Source organism: Acinonyx jubatus, chromosome A1 (genome assembly GCF_027475565.1).
Source record: "Acinonyx jubatus isolate Ajub_Pintada_27869175 chromosome A1, VMU_Ajub_asm_v1.0, whole genome shotgun sequence".
NCBI lineage: Eukaryota > Metazoa > Chordata > Mammalia > Carnivora > Felidae > Acinonyx > Acinonyx jubatus.
This window is the reverse complement of record NC_069380.1, coordinates 107,024,272-107,051,723: the sequence shown is the minus strand read 5'-3', so window position 1 is coordinate 107,051,723 and position 27,452 is coordinate 107,024,272. Positions and strand designations below refer to the sequence as shown.

The 27,452-nt window shown below is 37.8% G+C and overlaps 1 protein-coding gene and 1 pseudogene across 1 annotated transcript in view; one reads left to right on the top strand and one right to left on the bottom strand.

The window, feature by feature from the left end:
• Window positions 1-27,452, bottom strand: part of LOC113604554 (translation initiation factor IF-2-like) — an 89,279-nt gene that overhangs the window by 16,988 nt on the left and 44,839 nt on the right. The gene's annotated exons all lie outside the window — the stretch shown is intronic.
• Window positions 22,690-25,494, top strand: LOC106970691 (plakophilin-4-like; annotated as a pseudogene).

Below are 27,452 nucleotides of genomic sequence, written 5' to 3'. Positions count from 1 at the left end.
CCACCTGTTTCTCAACTGCTATTTAATTTTCACTATTAATATTTTCCCCCAACTTTGACTTTTAATTCAATCATCAAAATTTTTATTTCAACAAATCCTACGTGGTTGTTTTGCAAATTCACTTATTTCAGTGTCTTAGTTGTTTATTTAGACACTTTAGACTGGATTTCTATTGTTTTTCTGACCTGCTAAATCAGTTCCTAGTCTTCTAATTAGCCTTCTTATGTTGTCTGCTAACTCTCCCTCATGTTGGACTACTTCCTTGTAATTATATTATGAGTTTATCATCACTGGGAGGTTGTTTTTCTGGTCAAAGTCCCATGCTCCTTGGCTGAGGAAGAATCCCTACACAGCAGCTGCATTTACTAACGCTTAGATACCCACAAGGCCAAGTTCACAAAATCAAGTATAAACTTTAGATCCTTCACTTGGAATTCTCATACCACATGGCTACTATGCATTCATATGGAGGTACAAGCTTGGAAAGACAGTATGGTGTAGAGGTTTACAACTTAAGGCTCTGAAACTAGACAGCCTAAGTTCCAATCCTGAATTCCTCTACCTACTAGCCGTAAGATCTTGGACTTGTATGTGTGTCTCAGTTTCATGTTCTGTAAAATGGAGTTTATAATTTTATCTACCTCAAAGGTTTATGTGAGGGTTAGATGAGTAAAGTTGCTAAGTACAGAGGGTGGCAAACAAGTTTAAATAAATAAATAACCAACCAACCAACCAACCAAACGGTACTGTTTTTACTGTTACCATTATCGTCATCATTATTACATCATTTTTTTTCTCTTCACCCAGAGAACTGAGCAGAGATAAGCTTCCTTGATGCTTACCTAGGCAGGTGGAAAAACTTTTCTCGTCAGTCTCCCTTCTTAGATGGGAGTAGCACACATAAAAAAACACATGGGTCAAAAATAAAAACAAAAACAAAAAAAATGAGTCTATTTATTATCATTTATATTTAACAGAGAGAATAAAGTAGGAGCAGTAAAGAAAAACAAAACTTACCTAAGTCGATTAAATTAATCCCTTTGACAGTAATGACATATTTTCCACAAAAGCAAATATAAATGTATATATAATTTGTATGTCTATGGCATACAGTAAGATTAACAATATCAAGAATACTCAGCATATACTTTAAGTAATTCTAACTTAATTCAACAGTTACTAATTATTTAAAAATACATTCATATATAAATTGTATTTAGTCAGGTTTGCTCTTCTTGGTATAGAAAACCTTGGTATCAGAGATTTAAACTTTCAGAAGGGAATGCTCATTCAGTACTTAGTTACTGCCTGAACTGTGTGTCAAGTCTGTTTTGCAAAAGAAAGGCTGAGGGGAGGCAAATTAAAAGGCCTGAAAAATGAGAAGTATGTGTAATTCATGCTTCTTAGTCAGGCATGGAATCTCCTATCAATCCCCTGAGGATGTGAAAGTCAAGTGAACACAAACTGTGGTCATTTATCTGGATGTAGAACTAGGTAAGGCAGAGACCAGTCTTTGATTTTGTGTTCCAGATTCATCCCAGAGAGAAAAGATCACTGTGGTTTTACATTTGATTCCTACTTGCTTTGTGGTAATTGCCTGAGAACTTTTTGTTAACTTGATACTTTCCCTAAATAAATGAGGTATTCTCGTCTGTCAATGATTCTTTCGCTGGGAGAAACTTTTACAAGATTAATTTGTTTGGATAAGAGAACTCTGTCACACTCCTTAAAGAGTTCTCTTAGCTGTTGTAAATTTCTCCACCCCAACACTACCATAAAAATTTACATCAGATTGTATTAACAAAGTGCCTAATATCTGATCTGGCACAAAGTAAGAGCTGACTTATGTTATCAGGTTATCAAGTTTCTTCTCAAGTCAAACATCAGGCAGTATCAACAGAAGGTCTAGCACCAGATACAGTTTGTTCTGTAGCTTAAAATGATTCACAGATTTTCTTCTTAGAGACTAATAATACCTACAGAAAAAAATTTTCTAAGAATTACATATGTACATAATATCTTTTAAGTTCCAGATGGAGCTGATGAACACAAACAAAAAAGCTATATACATCACATTTCACTTATGTATTTCTCATCATTAGTAAGTTAAAAACGAATGACAACACATGTGACACAAGTACGCCCACTGCTAAAGACTAACCAGACTACAGGAATTTATTTACAGCTCTCAAACTTATCATAATTTATTCTTTCAACAGTTGCTTAGGTCTCCAAAAAGATGTTGCTAAGGCTAATGAGGTAGGGTAGACAAAGAGAAGAAAAGGAAACAAGTGTAGAAAAATACTGCCTATATAAATGGTGTATCAAAAAATATACCATTAGCTTTATTACAAATGAACAACAATCAAGATAAATCATATTTATTACAAGTAAAAATCACTGGAATCCTTATACTGTGCAAGTGAACTATTGCTTCTGGTATTAAGATAAAACTTACACAAAAAACTGTTCTCACACCTACCGAACAGATTTTTTATCTACAAATGCACAGAACTATTTCCATAGGTTTTTAAAAAAAATTCTAGAAAATACCATCCTGAAATTCTGTTCTAATTTTACAGAGGAAATAAAAAGAAAAAATTAAGTCAATGCCACCAACTGGAAATCAAAACATGGTTATCTTGTGTTCTTAAGAATACAAAAAAGCAGGGCGCCTGGAAGACTCATTGGTTAAGCTCAGGTTTAGGCTCAGGTCATGATCTTATGGCTTCTTTGTGGAACAGAGCCCCACACTGGGCTCTGCACTGGCAGCATGGAGCCTGCTTAAGATTCTCTCTCTCCCTCTCTCTCTCTCTCTCTCTCTCTCTCTCTCTCTCTCTCTCTGCCCCTCCCCCACTTGTGCTGTCTCTGTCTCTGTGGCTGTCAAAATAAATAAACAAACTTAAAAAAAAAAAAAAGAGGACAAAGAAGCAATATGCTGCCTGGAGTCAGAATGGGTTTCTATTTTTCCAAAAGAAAAATTACTAAACTCTTTAGTAAAACCTCTTACAGGCAGATTAAGTTCATTAAAACTTAATGTTCTGCCCTGATAAAATAATACAAAAATTCAAGCTGTCAAAGGGCAAAACTTGCTGTTATCTTTATCTTTTAAAAAGTTTTCTTACAAGGGGCTCTTGGGTGGCTCAGTCAGTTAAGCGTCTGACTCCTGATTTCAGCTCAGGTCATGATCCCACGGTTTGTGAGATCCAGCCCATGTCGGGCTCTGTCTGACAGGGCAGAGTCTTCTGAGGAGTTTCTTCTTCTGTCTCTGCCCCTCCCTTGCTCGTGCTCTTTCTCCCTCTCTCTCAAAATCAATAAAAACGAAAAAATAATTTTTTTAAGCTTTCTTATTATAAACACCCTAAGTGCATTTATACAATTATTTTTTAAAACACAGTGAAATTACATTCCCAAAAGTTAAAGCATTTTTTGTATTTTAAATGATCCTCAAAATATCTTAAAAAAAAATTACTCAAATCTGCTATTCTCCTTCCTTACACATGAACTTTACAAGAATAAGGTATATGTATTTAGTGTATTACTAAAATAGAGAAAAATTAAGTTGGAATTTGTATGAAAGGTTAAAGATATATCTATGTGGGATCCTAGTCAGTGGTTAAAATCTATTGCCCTTTTTGGTTGCCTCGAGAAAATAATATAAGGAAAAAATACTTCTCTATCACCTCTTATCCTCTAGCCCTTAAAATGAAATTTAATATATTTCTATGAACCGTGTTGAGACTTTACATGTAGACAAAAACCTAAGAAATATTTTAGAACAGATCATCTTACAGTATGATAATCTCAAAGATCACAGTCAAAAAATTCAATTTGGGGACAACACAAAGAATACTGAAACACAAAGTATAAAATACCTGTTGTAACTTATCATCAGTGAAGTCTTCCATTGCTTCATTCAACTTTAAGTGCACTCTATCAGTGAGGAAATTAAAAAGTACACTCACATTTGGCATCTTTTAAAAATATTTCTTTACACAAATCATGTAATCAGTAACCCTCTGATAACTCAGAAACCAACTTCAGAAAATGGGATCAAGAGAATGGAGTAGGAAGATCCTGACCTCACAGTCATTCAAGGAAACACCAAAATCTACAAATATATACAGAACTATCTTCGACAATAAACTCAAGACTAACAGAATGGATCATACACACTGGGATATTTAAAAAAAAAAAAAAAAAGCCACAATGATAGAATAGGAGCAGCAGAGAGGCAGTTTAGTCAAGACCCACACCCCAGTGTTAATGACCCACAAAAAAGGATGAATATCACAAATATAAAAGCCATCTCTGAAGAACGAAGGTCTGAGCCCCACATGGTTCTCTACATCCCAGGATGCCTACGCTGGAAAGAGACACCTAAGCTGTCTGGCTTTGAAAACCAATGGGATTTACATCCAAAAGAGCCAGAGGGGAGTAGGAAACCAGGACTCTGCTCTTAAAAGGCACACTGAACCTCAGTGGCTCAGAGTCCCAGCACAGAAACTACAGTCTGAACAGTGCCTGGGTTACATGTGAAGGAAATCCACTGACTAATTCTAGGGCATGTAAAAGATGGGTAGCAATCTGTTGGTATGTTATCTGGGGAAGTGCTTATGGGTGCCCGTTTTCTTACCCTCATCTACTTAGCAGGCCTGTAAGCACCATTTCTGACATTCTCCATATACTATGCTAGCACCACTCACCCTGCTCCAGCATTATCCTGTGTACTTGCCGCACCCAACCCACTCATGTAACTTGGAATCCCTCCCAAGCAGCACCCCACCCCATTCACTCCCACCATAACTGCCAAGTAGCCTTGGCTGGCCCTGAGACCCTCCTAAACATTCTGCCCTGGGGGAGCAGTCCCATACACTAAAACTCCCAAAACAAACACAACCTTACCTCATAGCAAGCTGCCCAAAAGACATGCCTCGCCATCAGCAAACCCCAGCTGTCACAGCACGGCCTGATATCTAGCCACACTGTGGGCCGACCCTTTACCAGTGCACCTACAACAGTCCTGATTGGGCTTCTCAGTCACACAAACGGCACGCCAGCCTTATTCACCATCATGCATGCAGCAGTTGATGGCGAGACCTCAAGAGACAGCCAGACGAGGAGAAAGTCCCGTAGACCAACAAGTCCACATCATTGCAATCAATCCATCCACAACAGGAGGGTAAATGCACACCACACAGGGAACATTCCTGGAGCACATGCCTCAGGTGACCAGCGGAATTTGCGCTACAGGGCCCAACAGGCAGCTTCTGCATAAAGACACTACTTAATGACCAGGAGCTGTAACAGATCTACCTAACTAATAGAAACAAGCTGAGACTAAGGCAAATGAAGAGACAGGGGGAATAGATTTCAAATGAAACAAGACAAAATTTCAGAAAATGAACTAAATGAAACAGAGATAAGCAATCTACCAGATAAAGAGTTCAAAGTAACTACCTAAAAATGCTAATCAAGCTCAGGAAAAGAATGGACAAACACAATAAGAACTTAAAAGCAAGGAAAATACTTGAAAAAAAAGTAAGCTGAAGACTACAACCACTAAAATTTAAAATACACTAGAGGGAATCAGCAAATTATTCAGAAAAACAGATCAGCAATTTGGAAGACAGTATAGTGGTAACACCAAATCCAAACAGCAAAAAGAGGGGAAAAAAGTGATCTGAAAAACGAAGATACTTTAAGAGACCACTAAGAAAACATCAAACATACTAATATTTGCATTATAAGGGTCCAAAAAGGAGAAATCAAGGAGAAAGGGATAGAAAATTTATAAACTTATTTGAAGAAAATAGCTGAAAACATCCCTAACCTGACAAAGGAAACTGACATCCAAATCCAGGAAGCAGATAGAATCCCAAAGGCACCCACACTACAATCAAAGTCCAAGCAGTTAAAGAATGTTAAAAGCAGCAAGATAAAAACAAACAAAAAAACTAAATACTACAAGGGAACGCTCATAAGGCTATAAACTGATTTTTCAGCAGAAACTTTATGAGCCAGAAGGGAGAGACACTATATTTTCAAAGTGTTGAAGGGAAACAACTTAAAATCAAGAATACACTACACAGCAAAGTTATCACTCAGAACTAAAGGAGAGATAAGCAGTTTCCAAGACAAGCAAAAGCTAAAGAAGTTCACTGCTACCAAACTGGCCTTACAAAAAAACCTTAGAGACTTCTTTAAGAAAGAAAAGGCCATAACGTCGAGTGAGAAAATTATGAAAGAAGAAAATCTCACTGATAATAGTAAACATATACAAGCATACCCCAAAAATATTTTGAGTTCAGCTTCTGACTACCACTATAAAGCAAAGAAAAAACATGTGAAGGCTATACAACATGCTACTAAACAACCAATTTCAACAAAGAAATCAAAGAAGAAATCAAAGACCACATGGAGACAAGTGAAAATGAACACAATGATCCATAATCTTTGGGGCACAATGAAAACAGCTCTAACAGGGAAATTTATACCAAAACAGGCCCACCCTAAGAAATAGGAAAAATCTCAAACACTCTAACCTTACCCCTAAAGCAACTACAAAAAGAACAAAATTTAAGGTTAGCAGAAGGAAATAATAAAGATTAGAGCAGAAATAAATGAAACTGATATTAAAAAGAATACACAAGATCCATTATACTGAAAGCTGGTTCTCTGAAAAGACAAAACTAGTAAACCTGTAGCAAGGCTCATCAAGAAAAACAGAAAGAGCTCAAATAAATAAAATCAGAAAAAGGAGGGATGCCTGGGTGGCTCAGTCAGTTAAGTGTCTTTTTGTTGTTGTTGTTTTTTGGTTTTTTAGTGTTTATTTTTGAGGGAGAGTCAGTGCACAAACAACAGAGGGGCAGGGAGAGTCAGTGCACAAACAACAGAGGGGCAGAGAGAGAGGAAGACATAGAATCTAAAGCAGGGTCCAGGCTCCGACCTGTCAGCATAGACCCTGACGTGAGGCTCAAACTCACAAGCCCTGAGATCATGACCTGAGCCAAAGTCGAATGCTTAACTGAGACATCCAGGCACCCCATGCTCTGACTCTTGATTTCAGCTCAGGTTGTGAACTCAAAATAAGTAAAATAAACAAACAAACTTTAAAAAAATAAATAAATAACCCTTAAAAAAAAAAAAAAGGAAATCAACCCCATTTATAATCACATCAAAAAGAACACCTAGTAATAAATTTAAACAAGGAAGTAAAAAAGACCTGTACTCTGAAAACTGTAAGACAATGACAAAAGAAACTGAAGGCATAAATAAATCAAAAGATATCCTGTGCTCACAATAGCATATATTAATATTAAAAGGTCTATAATACCCAAAGAAACATATACATTAAATGCAATTCATATCAAAATACCAATGGCATTTTTCATTTAACTATAGAATGAAGAATCCTAAATTTTATATGAAACTACAAAAGACCCCAAATAGCCAAAGTGATCTGGACAAAGAAGAACAAAGCTGGATGTATCATGATCCCTGGTTTCAAATTACACCACAAAGCTACAGTAATCAAAACTGTATGGTGCTAACACAAAAAGACACAGAGATGGATCCATACCAATACAGTCAATCTTCCACAAGGGAGGCAAGAATATACAATGGGAAAAACAAGTCTCCTGAATAAATGGTGTTGAGGAAATGGAAAATTACAAAGAAAAAAAAAAAAAAAAGAATGGAAGGGGACCAGTTCTTTTTTTAAACATTTTTAATGTTTATTTTTGAGAGTGGAGGGGAGGGAGAGGGAGAAGAAGGGAGAGGAAGAAAGACAGGGAGAGTGGCAGAGAGAAACGCAGACAGAATCTGAAGCAGGCTCTAGGCTCTGAGCGGTCAGCACAAAGCCCTATGTGGGGCTTGAACCCACAAACCATGAGATCATGACATGAGCCGAAGTCGGACACTTAACTGAGCCACCCAGACGCCCCTTAAATATTTTTAAATGTTTTTATTAAGTAACCTCCACGCCAAATTCAGGGCTCAAACTCACAACCCTGAGATTGAGAGCCACATGCTCCGACTGAGCCAGCCAGGCACCCCAAAACTCGTTTTTCTTTGTTCCTCTTTTTTTTTTTTTTTTTTTTAAGTAAACTATAAGCTCAGCGTAGGGCCTGAACTCACAACCCTGGTATCAGAGTCACATGCTCTACTAAATAAACCACCCTGAAAGTGGACCACTTTCCTTTGACATATACAAAAACAATCTCAAAATGGATTAAAGACTTAAAAAGTAAGACTGGAAACCACAAAACTCCTTAGAAGAAAACACTGGGAGTAAACTTTTGGATATCAGTTTGAACATTTTTCTGGATGTGTCTCACCAAGCAAGGGTAGCTAAAGCAAAAATAAACAGGACTACCTCAAACTTTAAACTAGAGGATCTGAATAGATAGTTCTCTGAAGAAAACACATAGCCAACAGACATATGTATCACTAACCATCAGGGAAATGCAAATCAGAATCACAATGAGATCTCACCTCACACCTGTCAGAATGGCTAGTATCAAAAAGACAAGAAATAACAAATGTTAGCCAAGATGTAGAAAAAAAGGAACCCTCGTGCTACTGGTGGGAATACAAAATGGTGCAGCCACTATGAAAAACAGATTGGTGATTCCTCAAAAAATTGGCAATAGGACTATGACACAATTCAGCAATTCTACTTCAGAGTAGTTATAACAAGGAAAGGAAAATACTAATTTGGAGCAATATACAAACCCCTGCAGCATTATTACAATATCCAAGATACGGAAACAATCTAAATGTCCATCAAAATATGAATGGATAAAGACAATGTAGTGTACACACACACACACTAGAATAAACCATAAAAAAGCATGACATCTTTCCTTTGCTACAACAAGAATGGACATAGAGAGAATTATGCTTAATAAAAAGTCAGACTGAAAAAGACCATACCACATGACTTCATTTTATGAAGGAATAAGGGAATAGGTAAAATAAGGGAAGGGGATTAAAAGGTACCAATTATACCATGTACAGCATAGGGAATATAGTTACTAATATGTAGCAATTTTGTATCATGGTAAATGGTAGCTAAATTTATAGCTGTGATCACTCCCTAATGTATATAAAATGGTTGAGTCACTATGTTGTACATAAGAAACTAATAATATGGTATGTCACTACAGTTAAAAGAAAAAAAAGCATGCATTTTTTAATGATTTCACCATACATACATGTATGTATGTATGATATTGTATGATATGTATGTTATGACAGATTTGTTGGGCAATAACCAAGTAATAAGCTCCAGGAATATAGCAATTAACAACAGAGTAATTTGAATACTTTAAAAAATTTATTACTCACTAACAAGGTTAAATACAAATATGTAGCACGCATGAAACTATAGGCCTATCTTCTATTTCATTTGTCTCCTGAAGATGTAATTCACTTTGGGGTTCCATTCAGTCAAGTACCCCCACCACCCTGCCAAAACCCTACAGATTTGGTGATGAATTACAATCTTACGGACATTACCTCCTAGAGTAAGTGTTATTTCTTATTTCTAATAAGCAATACATATTTCTTATCTCCAGTACGTATTACTACTCATTTCTAAGAGTTTAAAAAATAAACCCTGATGGGGCACCTGGGTGGCTCAGTGGGTCAAGTATCCCACTTCAGCTCAGATCATGATCTTGTGGTGAGTTCGAGCCTGAGCCTGGAGCCTGCTTCAGATTCTGTGTCTCCCTCCCTGCCACTCCCCTACTTGCATTCGCGCTCTCTCTTGCTCTCGCTCTCTCTCTCTCAAAAACAAATAAGCTTTAAAAAAATTATAAAAAAAATAAAATAAACCCTGATCATAAAATGATGCAGTAGCAGCCAACAGGAGAGCAATTTGGTGGTGCAAGATGGCTATTTGAGCAGAGACCCAAGCCCCTCCACTCCTTAAACTCACCCGGACTCACACAAACCACGGTCTGGATGATGGCCATTTCCACCACATATTATTAGATTAAGCAGATCTTCCCCCTGCCCCAACCAAGGGATCATTACCTTACTAATCAAAATAAACAGACATCTGGAGCAGGAAAAAAAGGTAAAATAAAGACAAACACTGAACAATTTACACCATCTGGAGCAGAATGCCTCAACTGTGCAATACAGAAAAGCACACCAAGGGACTATCATTAAAACTGGAGTCCAGATACCAGAAGGGGGAGCTCTCCTGCCCTACTACTCCTAGTTAATTGCAATGCCACCAGAGAAGGAGGAAGGAAGAATTTCTCCTTGCCCAGCAACAAGCTCAGCCAATAAGAAAATATACACCTCAACCAATGAGAAGCCATCATCATGCTCGACTCAAGCTTTACTCCAAAGGACTTTCCTTCAAAGCAGCTCCCTCCCATCTTTCCCCTTTTCTCAATAAAGTAATGCTCCTCTCCTCTCCTCTCTTATCTCATCTCCGGACTTGCATATGGTTTTACATACTTGCATTTTGAGATATATTCCAAAATGCAGTACCTTCACTGATGCTGAATTAACTCATTTTGCTAGTAAAATAACTGGCTGTTTTACTTTTAGAGTTGACAGGAAATAACTGTACTAGACGGATATTATTACCACATGAGAGAAGTTCCAGAAAGAGGGAAAAAATAAAACATTTCAAGAGAAAAATAAACATGTTAAAAAATGATGAGAGTAAGTTTTCCCAGAATTAAAGATAAAAGAAGTCACGACTGAAAAGCCCAAAGAGAGGCAGCTGGGTATCTCAATCAGTTAAGTGACAAACTTTGGCTCAGGTCATGATCTTACAGTTCGTGGACTGGAACCCTGACACGGGCTGTGTGCTAACTGCTCAGAGCCTGAAGCATGCTTTAGATTCTGTATTTCCCTCTTTATTTGCCCCTCCCCCACTTGCACTCATGCCCTCTCTTTCTCAAAAATAAACATTACAAAAAAAATTTTTAAAGAAAATTAAAAAATAAGAAAAGCCCAAAGAGCCAGATAAGATACAAGGGAAAAAAAACTCACTGCTGAAAAAATTAAGGTTATGTAAATTGGTAGTACTTTTAGAAACTGTCAAAAATGTGTACATTTAATGTGTATGACTTCTGAAAATCCAGCAATAATTGAGGATAATGCAGAAAATGCAAAATATTTATATGCACAAAAAATGTTTTATTGCAATACTTCTTTATTTTTATTTTTTTTTAATGTTTATTTTTTGAGAGAGACAGAGTGTGAGTGGGGGAGGGGTAGAAAAATAGAGGGAGAAACAGAATCCGAAGCAGGCTCCAGGCTCTGAGCTGTCAGCACAGAGTCCCACGTGGGGCTCGAACCCTTAAGCTTTGAGATCATGACCTGAGCCAAAGTCAGACGCTTGAGGCGTCCCAGAAATACTACTTATAATAGGAGGGAAAAACCCAGACACAACCTAAATGTTGGTAATAATTAAATTATGGCTTAATGATAGATTCTACAGCAGCCACTCTCATAGTGTTGAGAGAAGAGAGTATGTTTAACAAATTTTATTTGAGGACATCTAAAGAGTCCAATAACCGTGAGAAATGTACATTAAAACTACAATGAGCATGTATTTCTTAAATTACTAAAATTTAAAAACCTGTTTTTAAAAATCTGACAAACTTGGTAGCTTGTGCTTCAAATATTTTACCAAGAATAGGCCAGCAACAATTACTTTTTAGATATAATTCACAGGAGTATTAGCTTCCCAGACTTTACAAGGCATTTCTATACTAAAAGAGAATATAATGCAGCTACTCTTATTGAGTAAGCACCTTATGACAGTTTTTTCATTTTGTAAATATTAAAATATAGTTCAGAAAATTTCAACATCCACTAGGCCAAAGAAAGGTCTTATTTCTGGTTGTATTTCTACTAAGTGGTTTATATTTTTATCAGTTTCATTAGCTCAGCTCCACATGAGACCAGTGCCTGCCTTGATTTCTGGAATTCTGCCCCAATTCTTTTCTCCTAGTCCATGTTGCCAGGGTTGCAGCTGCACAACCAATTCTTATTAAAATGTAAGTCTTTGAAATGCATGTCTATGGAAAAGAATATAAAGGATTCCATTATCTTTTCTCAAAACTGACAGGATTAAACCCCCACCCTTCCCAAGCCTTACTACCACTCAGCACCCTTCTTTACCAACTCACACACCAAGTACAGTAAATGCAACTGCTCAGTCTTAAATATTCAAATGAAAAGTCATAAAGAAGTTAATTACACAGTGGTGAAACTTGAAGTCTAGCAAAAATTATTTTTAAATGACTTCTAATACTTACAATTTAATTGTAGGCTACAGCTACAGCTGTATATATCTACAGCTAGATATTCACATAATGATGTAATACTTTTAAATACTACTACTAACTACTTCCAAAGAATAACTACTTCTAAGACAGAAGCAGCAATTCTATGATGATAATGCCAGAATAATGATTTCAGGCACTTCAAGTCAAGAAAACAAAACTGCAATTAATTTACTTAAAATGGAAAATGTTTTACCAGGTATTTTGTAGTAGGACACTCATGACCCTAAAATTTTTTTGGAGGAGAAAAAAAAACCTGAAAAGCAATTTATACCCTTTTTCCATTTTTCACTAGGATCTCATGTACTTTTTTTGTCTGGATAAAATCCTTCAACACTGCTTGACCTTGCTCTTAAAAAAAGATTTATGACTGAATTCATCTTGTGAGAAAAGTTAACACCAAACTGTCAAGACCATGAAGGTAAAACTTTTCAATTAGAAGTAAACAGAGGCGGGGGTGCCCAGGTGGCTCAGTTGGTTAAGCGGCCAGCTTAGGTTAACATTATGACCTCTTGGGTGGGTGAGTTCGAGCCCTACGTCGGGCTCTCTCCTGTCAGTGCAGGAGCCTGCACTCAGACCCTCTGTCCTGGTCTCTCTCTCTGCCTCTCCCTGGCTCAGATGAGCTCTCTTCCTCTCTCAAAAATGAACATGAAAAATAAATAAATAAACGTGTTTTTAAAAAGTAAACAGAGGTCTAATTCTACCTTGCAGAGGAAAAATGACATACAGTTTTTTATTAAAACATCGTACTTTTAATGCTTGTACACAGTTGAAATTCTTATAACATGCAGAACCTGAGAATTTAAACTATGTATGAGAAGGGGCACCTGGGTGGCTCAGTCGGTTGGGCATCCGACTTTGGCTCAGGTTATGATCTCGCTGTCCGTGAGTTCGAGCCCCACGTCGGGCTCTGTGCTGACAGCTTGGACCCTGGAGTCTGTTTCGGATTCTGTGTCTCCCTCTCTCTCTCTGACCCTCCCCCGTTCATGCTCTCTCTGTGTCTCAAAAATAAATAAACATTAGAAAAAAAATTTTTTTAACTATGTACGAGAAAAGTTAGCATAATTCATTTGGGTTAAGTATAGCCTAGTTTGTTCCTGGATCATTCAATCATGGTTAAACAGAAGAAAAAAACAGGAGAGGCACAGTAAAGGGTACTATCCCTTTAAGATCTGATTATAGAACATACACCTAACAACAAAGCATACTGAGCAACGGTTGTAAAAATTGACTACTTGTTTCATTCTAGGTGATCAAAATGAAATCAGATTAAATATACTTGATAAACTTTTTTAAATATGCAAGGAATTTATGACTATAATGCTTGTTAAAAATGTATATTGGGATCACCTCATATCCATTACAATGGCTAGTATAAAAAAAACAGTTAAATATAGGTGAGACTGTGAATAAATTGGGAAGTCTTGCACACTGTTGGTAAAATTGTAAAATGGTGCAACTCCTGTAATGAACAATATGAAGATTCCTCAAAAATTGAAAAATAATACCACTGGTGATCCAGCAATCCCACTTTCAAGTACATCACGTGTGTGTATGTATGTATATGTATTTTTTTTAAGTTTTTTTTTTTTACGTTTATTTATTTTTGAGAGACACAGAATGAGAGGGAAAGGCAGAGAGAGAGGGGGACAGAGGATGTGACAATGTGGGGGGCTTGAACTCACAAACTATGAGATCACGACCTGAGCTAAAGTCAGATGCTTAACCGACTGAGCCACCCAGGCACCCCTATTTATTTATTTTAATGTTTATTCATTTTTGAGAGAAAGAAAGATATGGAGTGTAAGCAGGGTAGGAGCAGAGAGGGAGACACAGAATTCAAACAGGCTCCAGGTTCTGAGCTGTCAGCACAGAGCCTGACGCAGGGCTTGAACCCACAAACCACGAGATCATGTCCTGAGCCAAAGTCAGACGACTAACCGACTGAGCCACCCAGGCGCCCCTAGGTATATCAGGTATATATTTAAAAGAACTGAAGGCAGAATCTCAAAGAATATGTACACTCTCATGTTCATAGCAGCACTATTTACAAGAGCCCAAAGGGGCAAGGAAGACAAACATCCAACAGCCAATGAATTCACCAACAAAATGTGATCTATACATATAACGGAATACTATTCAATAGTCTTAAAAATCCTGTCACATGCTGCATGGATGAACTTTGAAAACATTATGCTAAGTGAAATAAGCCAGTCACAAAAAGACCAATACTGTTATGATTCCACTTATATGAGCAATTCTACTTACATCTAAAGTACTCAAATTCAGAGAAACTTCTAATGTGCTAGCAATAGAAAGTAAAAGGAAGTGGTTGAATGAGTATTTGAGTTTCATTTTTGCAAGAGGAGAGTTAAGAAGATCTGTTCACAACAATGTGAATATACTACTAAACTATACACTTAAAAATGGTTAAGATGGTGGGGCGCCTGGGTGGCTCTGTCAGTTAAGCATCTGACTCTTGATTTCAGCTAAGGTCGTGATCTCATGGTTCGTGAGATCAAACCCCCTATCAGGCTCTATGCTGATGGCATGGAGCCTGCTTAGGATATTCTCTCTCTCCTCTCTCTCTGCTTCTTCCCTCCACTCATACTCTCTGTCTCAAAATAAATAAGACTTTTTTTTAATGGTTAAGATGGTAATTTTTTTTAAATATTTTTTTCAACTTTTATTTTAGGAGAGAGAGACTGTGCGAGCAGAGGAAAGGGACAAAGGGAGAAAGAGAGAGAGACAATCCCAAGAAAGCTCAATGCTCAGAACGGAGCCTGATACCAAATTCAATCTCACAATCCTGGGATCATGACCTGAGCAAAAATCAAGAGCTGGGTGTTCAAGAGACTGAGCCACCCAGGCACCCCAAGATGGTAATTTTTGTTGTATGTTTTATATCACAATTAAAAAAAAAACTTTTTAATGTAATTTAATGTAATATAAGGTTTCACCCTTAAGAAATTCTGATGCGTTGATAAAGATGAAAATTAGGATAAAGAGGCTTTATTACTCAGTATTACATATTAATTTGTGTGTGTGTTATATGTTTCTTTTTGGTCACATGAGTAATATACCAATATGTTACCATAGTGTAAAACTCTAAAGATGCAAGAGTAGATTATGACAAAATAAATCTCACCATTATCTAGCCACCCAGTTCTCCTCCAGAGACACAGCCACTAGTATCAACTTCTAGTGTAGCCTTTTACAAGTATTCTATACATACAAAAGAATATAAATATGTATCGTTTCCTTTTTAAAATATTTTCATGTGACTGCATATATCATTTGGCACCTTGCTATTTTCACTTAATACTTCCCTTGGAAAACAGGCAATATCAAGAACTTTTTAAAAACTGCGTACCTCAATTTTGAAGGCTATATTTTATCACATGAGTATAAACAATCTCCAATAGGTGTAAAGCTGAGTTGTTTCTCACCTTTTACTTCCACATACATAATGCATGGAATAATCTTGTACTTTCACACATGTGGAATATGACAGAGTGAACCCAAAACCTAGAGCATTTATCTGTGGTGGTGGATCAAAGAATTTGTAGATTTAAATTTCAGTAGGTATTTTAGATTTTCACAGATATTTTTCAAATCTAACAGAATACACCAAACTACACACCCACTAACAATCCACTAGAGTATCTGCATTTCCAATCTTTGAAAAATGCCTCCTCAACTCCAATAACATAAAGGGGGGTAAAAATCTGCTTTCCTCCTCTGAAGAGAAGGATCTATTTTGTTTGTTTGTTGAGGACCATTACCCTGCTATAATATACTGCAATTAAAAAAAACAAAAAATCCTTTTCTCTGATCTGAAATGCATTTTTATCATATTCTAAATTTCTATTTCCATTCAGAGTGATTATTAATAGATATGAATTTAACTCATTGTATTACCTATAAAGTCGTTGTTTGGGGATTTTTTTTTTTTTTTAAGAAAAAGAGGGAAGGAGAGCATGAGTAGGGGGTAGGGGGAAGAAAGAGTGAGAGAGAGGGAGAGAGACAGAGACAGACAGAATATGAATCTTAAGCAGGCACCACACTCAGTGAAGAGCCCAACACAGGGCTTGATCCTACAACCCTGACATTGTGACCCTAGCTGAAATCAAGAGTCAAATGCTCAAATGACTGAACCACCCAGACACCCCTTCTTTGTTCCTTTTTTGGTTGCTTTTGGTCTTTCTTTCCCAAAGATTCCCCTTTAATATTTCTTGAAGGGTGGGTTTAGTGGTCACAAAGTCCTTTAGTTTTTGTCCCGGAAACTCTATCTCCCTCTAATTCTGAATGAAGCCTACTGGATAAAGTATTCTTGGATGCCTATTTTCCCATTCAGCACATTGAATATATCATGGTTAGTGAGACCAACAGAAGTTCTTCCCAGAGGCAGAAACTGTTCTCCACATTACTTTCTATGGTGTAGAGAACAACGACAGCTGAAATAAGATTATTCCATGAATAAAGGGAAATAAGGGGTTCAGAATTCCATCCCAAATAAAGAACTTAAAATGAGTGCTCTACTACAGGCTTAGAGCACCAGGATGAAGTGGGACCCAGAATTTGAGAAATTAAATAAATAAATAACACTGGGGCTTGGAAAGATCTTCCTCCCACCCCTACTTTCAACTCATTTAAAAGACCAGCATTTCAGGTAAGTACAAAGATGCATAAAATACAAAACCCATGTGTCTGAGTAAATAGTTAAAAGAAGAGGACTCAAAAGGTCCCATTAAGTGAACCCATTCAACCAAAGAAAAGCATGCATGCTAACCAAGGCCAGCTCAGGTTTGGCAGGTGTATCTAGGTCCTAGACGCTATCAATGTCAAGTTTCTTTCCCCAGAAATCCATTCAAATTCTATAGTTTTTGACCTTAAGAGCTTTACTCATAACAGCATCCCAATCCTGATTTTTAACCAAATTACCTCAGCTAGGCTTGAAACTGTTTCCTTTTCAGTGGATAACTCTATAACTCCAGGAAAATACAGAAATCAATACAGAAATGATGAGGTCAACCAAAAGCTACAGCATTAATATTTTATTGCCATTAAATATATTTTAACAACTTACTATTAGGGTATTTTATGTTCTATTTATAAAGGTATTTAACAGATAAGAAAATGTGATAAGCTAAACTTGCAAGTATAATTTATTGGACATTTAAGGATTATTTATGTTTTAAGAAAATTTGTTTACTGGTAAATCTGCCTTGTTAAATGCCTGAAATATATGAAGGAATCAGAAAAATGTAGCTATAGCTCATATTTAGGAATGTAAGTAATCAGGCATGAAAGTGTAAGTCAATTTTTAAAGAGTAAAATTTACTCTTCCCCATCTACCATTAAAACCCAAAGACAATACCACAGCAACCAGACAACAAAAAGTAATGAAAACTATCCAAATTGGTAAAGAAGTAAAACTGTCACTATTTGCAGATGACATGATAATCCTGAAAACTCCACCAAAAAACAGCTAGAACTGATAATTGAATTCAGTAAAGTCACAGGATATAAAATCAGTGTATGGAAATTCACAACATTTCTATACACTAGTAACAAAGCAGCAGAAAGAGAAATTAAGAAAACAATCCCATTTACAACTACAGCAAAAATAGTAAGATACCTGGGAATAAATTTAACCAAATAGGTGAAAGATCTGTTCTCTGAAAACTATAAAAGACTGATGAAAAAAACTGAAGACAACACAACCAAATGAAAAGAGATTCCATGCTCATATGTTAGAAGGACAAACCAGGTAAAATGTCTACACTACCCAAAGCAATCTATACACTTAATGCAATCCCTATGAAAATACCAATGGCATTTTTCACAGAACTGGAACAAAAAAATCCTAAAATTTTTATGGAACCACAGAAGACCCTAAATAGCCAAAGCAATCTTGAAAAAGGAAAAACTGGAAGTATCACAATTCCAGACCTCAAGTGACACTACAAAACCATAGTGATTAAAACAGTATGGTACTGGGATAAAAACAGACACAGATCAATGGAAAAGAGTAGGAAGTCCAGAAAGAAACCCATTAATCATATGGTCAATTAATCTGCAATAAAGGAGGCAAGAACATGCACTGGAAAAAGTCTCTTCAACAAATAGTGCTGGGAAAACTGGACAGCTACAGCAAAAGCATGATACCAGACCACTTTCATATACCCTATATACAAATAAACTCAAAATGGACTAAGACCCTAAATGTGAGACCTAAAACCATAAAAATCCTAGAAGAGAGCACAGGTGGTACTTTCTCTGACACTGATTATAGCAACATTTTTCTAGATATGTCACCTGAGGCAAGGGAAACAAAAGCAAAAATGAACTACTGGAACTACTTCAAACTAAAAAGCTTCTGCACAGCAAAAGAAACAACCAACAAAACTAAAACACAACTTACTGAATGGAGAAGATACCTGCAAATGACACACTCAATAAACAGTATCCAAAATATATAAAGAACTTTTTTAACTCAACACCAAATGAACCAAATAATCCAAATGAAAAATGGGTAGGGGCACCTGGGTGGCTCAGTCTGTTAAGCATCTGACTCTTGATTTTGGCTCAGGTCATGATCTCATGGTTTTTGAGATCAAGCCCCACATTAAGCTCTGAGCTAACTCTGCTGGGCTCTGTGTGGGGCCTGCATGAGAGTCTCTCTCTCCCCCTCTCTCTCCACCCCTCCCCTCCTTTTGCTCTCTCTCAATATAAATAAACTTAAAAAAAAATTTTTTTTTTCCAATACAAATGGGAAGAATAGGGGGTGCCTGGGTGGCTCAGTTGGTTAAGCATCTGACTCTTGATTTTGGCTAGGGTCATGATCCCAGGGTCACAGGATCAAGTCCTGTGTCAGGCTCTGTGCTAAGTGTGGAGCATGCTTGAGATTCTCTCTCTCTCTCTCTCTCTCTCTCTCTCTCTCTCTCTCTCTGCCTCTCTCCCCTATATTCACGCTCTCTCTCTTAAAAAACAAAAACAAAAAAAGGGCAGAAGAAGACATGAATAGACACTTCTCCAAAGACATACAGATGGCTAACAGACACATGAAAAGATACTCAACATCATCCATCATCAGGGAAACTGCAAATTAAAACCACAATGAGATCTTACTTCACACCTGTCAAAAATAAAAAAGACAACAAGTGTAGACAAGTATGTGAAGAAAAAGAAACCTTCGTGCACTATTAGTGAGACTGCAAATTGGTACAGCTATTGTGGAATACAGCATGGAGGTTCCTCAGAAAATTAAAAATAGGACTACCCCATGATCCAGTAACCACATTTCTGGTTACTTACTCAAAGAATATAACACCACTAATTCGAAGGGATAAATCCACCCCTATGTTTATTGCAGCATTATTTACAACAGCAAAACTATCGAAGGAGCCCAAGTGTCCACCAACAGATGAATGGATAAAAGATGTGGCGCACACACACATACACAGGAATGTTAGCCATAAGAAAAGAATAAAATCTAGCTATTTGTATCAACATGGAGTGAGAAAGCATAATGCTAAGTGAAATAAGCCAGAGAAAAACAAATCTTGGATGATCTCGCATATATGTGGAATCCAGTAAACAAATCAGCAAGGCAAAAAAAAGAGGGAGACAAACCAGAAAACAGACTCTTAATTATAGAGAAAAACTGATGGTTACAAAAGGGGAGATGGGTCAAGGGATGGGAGAAATAGGTGAAGAGGATTAAGAGTACAGTTATCTTGATGAATGCTGAGTAATACAAAGAATTTTTAAATCACTATACTGTATACCTAAAAGTAAAATAACACTGTATGTTAACAACACTATAATTAAAATAAAATACCCAAAGACAGTATACACAGTACTCAACTTGTTCTGAGTTCTATGGGTCAACCATTTTTAAAGAAAACCATAGAAAGATAACCATAGGAATGTGGCCTTGAGTGGAAAATTTCTATACCCACCCTAATATCAACACATTTCCTTTAATTAGTATCATTCCCTATAAGCATTTCTTCAGTGAACATGTGCATTAAAACCATTCACAATTATTAGATGGTTAATAATAAAATTAAAATAGGTATGTTGCATAGGACTACTTTTTAAAGAAATGGCTCCTTTTGTAAAAGCACATCTTATATCTACAGAGCACAAAACAAGCAGAGCATTTTCTCATGCTGCCAGGAAAACACTCTTTAATCAAAACCACCAAAGGGCTGCTTTTCTGATTTCCTCACAGAAATCACAACCTTTACAGTGAGAACATACAGCAATAGCTACAATAAATTCCAGCTGCTGTGGTAAGGATTATTATACTATGGTTAGCTGCTGAGTGGGCCCAACACGGAGCCACCAATTCTATTTACTTAAGCAAAGCATAGCTCCTCAAATGGCAATTATGTCCAGATAATTATACCCTAGACCATTAACCAAAATAACTAGAAATTTAATATCAGTTTCCCTTCCCTTAAACTATAACACTATTATAAGACTTTCAAAAATATTTTCTAGCTATAGATAGAGACAGATATTTTGGATCATACTGACAAAATTGAAGAGTAATTCCAATTATTCCATTCCTTAGATATCTCCCAAACTCCTCCTTTATAGCTATTTGCAAGTTTAACAGGAGAAACTCTGAACCATTCAGGGGCAATATTTGAATGGGACAATCACATTTTACCTCTGTATTTTAATAATTTTCTATAATATGCATATTTCCTCATTCTCTCACATTTGGTAAATGAATTAGTCCTCGTGTGTGTGTGTGTGTGTGTGTGTGTGTGAGAAAAGAGAGAGACAGAGAGAGACGGAGGGAGGGTTGGATGGAAGGAAGGAGAAAGAATGAGAGAGAGAGAGACAGAGAACGCTCGGGCGAGAGAACTAAGAGAAATACCTAAACCCACCAGCGAACTACTGAAAGAGTGGTACCTACAGCAAAATGCTATCAAGTCAGAATGGGAAAATGGTAGGATCAGAAATCAGCTAAATGACCATGAAACCAGGAAACTGCAACAATACTACATATCTATATTCTGGGTTTTTTCCACTTCTAAAATTGATACAACATTTTCCTATCATTAGTCATAATACAGGCTTATTATCAATATGCCTCACTAATCAGATAATTATAAAAATTAACATATTGAACATATATTCACTGAACTCCTACTACATGCTAGCCCCACATAAAAATTTTTAAATATATATTTAAAATAAATACAACTCAGCAAGTTATAAATTATAATAAACTTATTTTTTAAATGTACAAAAATGAATACTGCCAGAGGTAAGACGTGTATACATTATCAGAGATTAAAAATGAGTGCGGTATAAGTAGGTAGAAATAACAGTAATTTTTAGTTTCATCCATTATGACACAGCAACAATTAAGACTTTAAAATCTGGCCTACATAGACATCCAAATAGAATTTAAAAAAAACTCTTAATAAAACAGAAGTACTTTGCTCTCTTTCCTATTTTATTTATGAAGAATACTAAGGGCTGGCATCATGCTCAGTGGTGAAAAACTATATTCAATTAATGTAAGCATTTAGTGAAACATCAGATGTTTTAAATTAATTAACAAGATGCTCACTGTTATCACAATGTTCTAGAAGTTCTAGATAATGCAACTAGTAAGTGAACCAATATGATATAAAGTCTGAAAAGGATAAGCAAAATTCAATATTATGTATGTTTATAAATAAGGACTCTATTCCCAGAAAAGCTAAGTCAATCAGCAAGACTATTAGAAATATTAAGTGGGGGCGCCTGGATGGCTCAGTCGGTTAAGCATCTGACTTTGACTCAGGTCATGATCTCACAGTTCATGGGTTCCAGCCCCACGTTGGGCTCTGCGCTCACAGCTTTATATTCTGTGTCTCCCTCTCTCTCTGTTCCTCCCCACTCATGCTCTCTGTCTCTCAAAAATAAATACATGTTAAAAATTTTCAAAAAAAAAGAAATATTAAGTTAATTTAGTTAGGTTAGCTGATTAAACTTTCCAATAATAATAATCTTACTAATGTTAATAAATAGGTGAGTTTAAGGAATACAACACAATGAAGAGGCAGTGCAACAGAGGTTAATACACACATGGATCTCAGAGCCAAACAGATATGGATTATAATCTCAATTCTACCACTTCCTAGCTGCATAAACTGCTATAAAGTCACCTAATGTCTCTAAATTTTTTCAAGTATAAAGATGAAGAGGGGCCTCTAGGACTGAGTCCTTATCAATGCTGGCTGCAAAGCTAACTCCACAGGCACAGGGCTGAGGGGCAAGGTAGCTACCACCCCTGTGGCTGGTGGGAGAGCTGTTCCAGGGAAGGGGGTGTGTAGGGGAAGGAGGGTTGGGGAGCCGTTGCTCGCTTTTCAAATTTTGGAGGGTAGCACAGCAGCTACCCCTCAGGCGGATGTACCTGGTTCCTGGAGTGACAAAAAACCCTGTCTAATCTAGAAAAAGAAATAAATGCCCAATACTGAGCAGGCCTCACTGGAGGAGGAGGAGCAACCACACAAAGAAAACTGCCTACACTGGCCTAGACCTGAAACCCAATATCACAGCCACCACTGTTCTAGCTTCCCTGAAGGAGCAGCTCACCTAAGGAGTCATCTCCTTGGAGATCAAGAGATGTGCAAATACTGATATGAACAAACCTAGAGTTTTTGATGCCATCCATCCCAACAACAACCTCATCAGGACAGAGTCACCACAAGGGACCCTCTATTCACCATGAAAGATCATTGGGTAACTCAAGAAGTTCAACACAAATGAATTCTTATTCTGACAGTGAAAACCAGGAAGCAAGGAGTTTCCAAGACAGCCAGAATCTGGGTAAGACACACAAGAGACCACAGCATTCGCTCACAGTTCAACCAGTAACCATTTAGTGAGTAATTCAAGAGCTGAAGGGCAAACACTAGTTCAACCATGAATAGCCAATCAGGCCACGAGAAGAGTTAGTTCAGCTCCATCTAGAGCACAGTTGTTCTTATGTTACCAGGACAGGTATGTCTTCCTCAAAGGGGTGAGAACTTCTCTGGATAGTAGATTTGGCTCTCCGTCACTGAGACTCCCGACCACCGAACCCCAGGGCATCTTCCTCCACCCCATTACCTGCTCAGTGGGCAGCGTCTCCATACTCTAAACAGAGAGTCATCTCCCCAACAGTTGTACATCAGACTGTATTAGTCACCACCCTACACTCCTCCAATCCTGAAAGACCAATCCCTCAGTACCAAACTGCCACCAGAGCAGGGTCCCCACTGACCCTGATGGTCAAGCTCAAGCAGCTTCCCCATCCAAAGGCCAAGTGGGGTCATTGTCCTGCAGTGATGACCACTATACCACACATCTGGGACCTTCACTGAAAAGGACTGTTCATGACACAGAACAATGTGGACAGCAGCATCGTGCCATTACAAGTATGGTTCCTCATCAGTCAGACAGCCTGACAGGCTTACTGTTCCTAGGCTAGTCAGCCCAACCAACTTGGGCAAGACCTTCATTCTGCTGTGTCTCCCAAACTGCTCATCACTACTATATATGGAGGGAAGACCCAGTACACCCCAAGGTTATCGCAAACCAAACCACGAAACCATGGAGCTCTAAGGATTACAGGCAGCACTGTAATGCACAGGTACAGTAAGTATTGAAAATGTGCAAACGATATCCAGACAACAAAGCACCCTTACATACCAAAAAAATAATGATGCTCTGAACACAACAGCTAGCCACACAGAGCCCTACAGTCCAATCCAACACTGAATGCAGGAGTGCAGATGTAACAGGCTTCACCATGCAGCACCAGCTGATGATGGCACCACAAGATCCACAGCAATAGACCGTATTCAGACAGACCCCAGGGAGTGCCTGGAGTGTTCAGAAGTTGGGTCAAGTCGCTCACATGTTGCAACACCCTTCCCATCAGTTCAGGCAGATCCAGTGGCCTACCTGCATCACCTGTGCTCTGGCAACAATAAAGTGCAGAAGGTGGTGTATAGGTTAGGAAGAATCAAGCATTTGGTCCACCTTCTTGATGACAAGAGTTTTGGAACTTTGGCGGAATGCTGTGGTACTCTCTGAAACCTCCTTTTTGCCAGTCTTACAGATGAAAAATAAAATACCAATCAAGAATGTTGGTGAGATATCTGCCTCGTTCCAACTGGTAAGAAAATCTACTGATAAAGTAAGGAAATTTGTATAGGAGTTCTTTGGAATTTATCTCCATAGGATACTGTAAAGGTGACAATCGACTGAGATACTCTCTCCATCTTAACAAAAAGTGTGAATATTCCAGTTCTTCTGAATGCAGTAATTCTTCTTTTGATGCTGATCATAATCAGACTTCACTTGTTCTGCCTAATTCTGTAGGGGAGGGAGGGAGGGAAGAAGCAAATGCAAAATCCTATGAGGGGCTGGCAGACTCACATCGGCATGTGATTCGCACATGTATGAACACATCTAATTACAACAGCAACACTGTGGTGAACTGTGTTTGCACCCCCAAGAAACCTATCCTATCAGCCTGGCTGCTGGGATGACTTAACTAGGAAAAGAGTCTCCCAGCAAGGACATACAGCCAGGCTGACAGGGGGAGAAGAAAAAGAGAAGGACATAAAGAGATCAATGAGATGAAGTTGGTCATATCCCAAGTTGTCAAAGTTCTCCAAGGGGACGAGATGCTGTGGCATCCAACAATGGTAAAACGGTATCTGATTCTTCCACCAGAAAGTTCCAACCCAGCCAACCTGAAAAGCTCTGCTAGACCTCTCCAGAAGCAGTCTTCTGGAAACTAGATGTTTACAGCATACATCCTGGTGGCCATCCACAAAGAAAAAGGGCTGCCCATCCTTATAGAACTTCTAAGGGCAGATAATGATAGAGCTGCTCCATGTGAAGCAATTGCTTTCAGGAATATGGTGCAAGATGTTCAGAACAAGAAGCTCACAGGTAAATATACCATGAGACCTAACCAACTGGCTTCCCAGTAGCCCTGGTCCTCATGTGCTGTCTGACGAGATCACAGAAGCCATCTGCTATACCAGGTCCCTCCAGCCTGTATCCAGCTCACTCAGTAGAAACCCGCAGATGCAGGGTCGGATGCAGGCACCCACAGGACTCTACAGACTGAGGCTGGGCTGGTTCTGTCTGCATTCCAGGCCCTTCCTCTCTTCATGATGCAGTTCTGTGTATGGAGCACTTCATACAGCTACAGGCATCAATTACTACTACCCCAATAAACTGGAATTGTGGAAGGAAGGAAGGAAGGAAGGAAGGAAGGAAGGAAGGAAGGAAGGAAGGAAGAAACCTGCACGAGGTCACTAGCAAAATCATGGAGAACAACAAAGTCCTTGTTGACTCAAGGGAGAAAGAAAAGCTAGTGAACACAACCAAAGGCAGAGGAGACAGATCATCTCTCAAAGTGGTAAAGGCAGCAGCCCAGCTCTTGAATACATTATAGCAATATTAGGACCTCCAAAGCATTCATGAAAAAGATGGATGCAATCAAAACCATTTTTTTACACCTTCATTGTACACTGCAGACCAATTCAATTCACATCCTTCCTTGTCTACCACTAACCAACAGATGTCACCCATCAGTCCGTCAGCAGCACTTCCTCCTCACGAATACTGTTAAGAATCAGAGACCCTCACTCTGAATACAACAGGATCCAGCCACCTATGCAGTATTTTAAGAGCCAAAAGGAAACCACATATAAAGGCTTATACTCAGGCTCCAGGAAATCTTCACCAATTTACATCAGTTCCTATTACTCACTAGCAAGAAAACAAAACAGATGGCTACGGGATACTAGCTGTATTGTAGTCAAGATGATTTCAAAAGAGGGGTGCCTGGCTCAGTTTTAAGAGTGACTCTTGATCTTAGAGTTATGGGTTCAAGCCCAACATGGAATGCAGAGATTACATAAATAATTTTTTTAAAAAAAGAAAAAGATGATTTCAACAGAATTGTATTTGTAGAACTGTATTTGCAGTCTCCTCATAGCTATGAAGATTCTTATTTTGATGATGACTAAGTTCACTTTCCAGCTATTTACTGATTATCCAACACAGTATGGACTGAAATCAACCACAAATTATATAGACTTTTATTCCATTAAAGGACCTTGTAAGAGCAGAACAGTACCCAGAGTCTCCAGACTTGTGGGTATAGCATCAAGATGCTCAGTAGAAATCTTTCTAATCTTGTTTAGAATGAGAAGAAAAATACACTTGCTGATCTGCTGATGAAATGTGAAAGTGAAATATAAAGAATGAGTGAAGAGCGTTTCTTTTTTGAAGACTTATCAGTGAAGTGAGGAAACCTTTGGGAGAGAGCACTTTGACTTTCTAAGCTCTATTTACGTGTCAGAACTAATTACTTATAGACTCTTTAGTCTGGTAAAGGTGTGGGCAATGCAAGAAGAGGTTTGAGAAATGAGTGAAAAGAGATGGGGGACGTGTAGGTAAAATGAAATTAAAGGGGATTTTTAAAATGTACATAAAGTTATGTTCTGATAGTATGAATAGACAGACAGTCAATAGAGCATGTGAATCTTGATCTATAGGGGTTGAGTTCAAATCCCACAATGGATGTAGAGCCTACAAAAGAAAAGAAAGAAAGAAGAAAAAAAGTAAAGAAAGAAAATGGATGGTCTTCATGTTTTATTGCTATTAGAAAAAAAAATTTGTTCAAGAATTAAGATAATGTTGAAAAATGTACAGAACTTGGCATTTACTCATGTAAAGTACTATTTGCATTTTTCCTTTAAAAATTTTTAATGCTTATTTATTTTTGAGACACGGAGAGAGAGAGAGGGAGTGTGTGCAAGTCGGGGTGGGGGAGTTAGACAGAGAGGGAGTCACAGAAACAGAAGCAGACTCCAGGCTCCACACTGTCAGCACAGAGCCCAACACGGGGCTTGAACTCATGGACTGAGAGATCATGACCTGAGCCAAAGTTAGACACTTAACAGAATGAGCCACTCAGGCGCCCCTATTATTTGCATTTTTAATAACAGAAACCAACTTGTCCCTTAAGTTAAAAGATACAAATACACAGTGTATGCACTATATTAACCTTTCTAAAATCTGAAGAATTGTGAAACCCCACAAATA